The sequence below is a fragment of the Myotis davidii genome, unplaced genomic scaffold (genome assembly GCF_000327345.1).
Source record: "Myotis davidii unplaced genomic scaffold, ASM32734v1 scaffold609, whole genome shotgun sequence".
Classification (NCBI taxonomy): Eukaryota; Metazoa; Chordata; class Mammalia; order Chiroptera; family Vespertilionidae; genus Myotis; species Myotis davidii.
In genome coordinates, this window is record NW_006300164.1 from 1,780,386 (window position 1) to 1,781,546 (window position 1,161).

Genomic DNA, 1,161 nt, shown 5'->3' on the forward strand with positions numbered 1-1,161 from the left:
GGACCCGGAGGCTTGGCCCCTCTGCCCTGCCGCCGCCCCGCAGGGCTGCAGCCCCAAAGGGGAATGAGCTCCTGCCAGCCTCTGCCCGGGGCGGCATGACTTTCAGAAACTCTATTTCCTAAGACACGGCCTCGCTAACCAGCTAGAACAAGGGGGGAGCGTCTGCTCGCAGGGCAGGTACGTCTGGGGAGATGGGCACAGGGTCTCTCGAACCCTGGCATGGCCCTGCCCAGCCACCGCTGCCTTTCCCGCCTGCGCCCAGGCCACCTGTGCCCGAGGCCTGACCCTCACAGCGCTGCCCCCACACTAAGTCCTGACACCTCCGCCGCCCCGGGCCTGGTGACAGAGAAGAGGGGGTGCAGGGGGGACCCTCCCCCAGCTGCCTTTCCGCCAGGGTGGGCAAGAGTGAGGAGCGAGCTCCCAGCTGAGTGACCACCCGGAGGAACACAGCACCGCCCCCCTCAGCCCGCTGGTGGGCAGGAGGGCTCGTAGCTGCTCACGTGGTCACCGTTTATGGGAGTGACCGCAGAGCCACGGAGCGCCCAGACCCGGGGTGTCCTTGCAGAAACAGCCCCCAGAAGGGCCCAGCCTTTCCTGCTGGGGGCTGGCAGGGGGGACTCCGGCCCTTGGGGGGCCTCGGGTGGGCCCCCGTAACGCAGGAGCCAGGAGCTCCCTGGCTCCCCAAGCCCTGGCTGCACAGATGCAGGGCCCCTCCCTGCCCCCGACTGTGCAGACGCCCTCCAGCCCCTGGGCGCATTGCAGACCATTAACTCCGGGCGGCTTCTCACATTCCCAGGAGTCCTGCGGGCCCCCTGGCCCTGGCCTTAATCCACTGGCATGGGGGTGGGGGTGCTTCAGTCCCAGCCGGGCGCTGTCTGGGAGCCTAGGGGCTGTTTGCACGGTACTCCAGTCTGTGAGCCCCCTAAATGCAGCCCCTACCCCCTCTGAGGCCAGAGCCTCTGTGTGCCCAGTGCCCACACCCTGGGTGGACCCCCACTGCCCGTGGCCGGTTCCCCGGGCGGACGCTGAGGCCAGGAGGCCCAGGCCAGCTGGGCTGGGGTCCAGCTCTGCCCACTAACCCCCATCTGCGGGCTGCTATTGGGGTGCAGGCGCTCTCCTGCCCTCCATGGCCAGGAGGCTGCACCCTGCGGGGAGGGGCGC

The 1,161-nt window shown here is 69.3% G+C and overlaps 1 protein-coding gene across 1 annotated transcript in view; it reads left to right on the forward strand.

Annotated features, from left to right (window-relative positions):
• Nucleotides 1-1,161, forward strand: part of EGFL7 (EGF like domain multiple 7) — a gene marked incomplete at its 5' end in the record, with an annotated part of 4,468 nt that overhangs the window by 1,354 nt on the left and 1,953 nt on the right. The window lies entirely within an intron of this gene.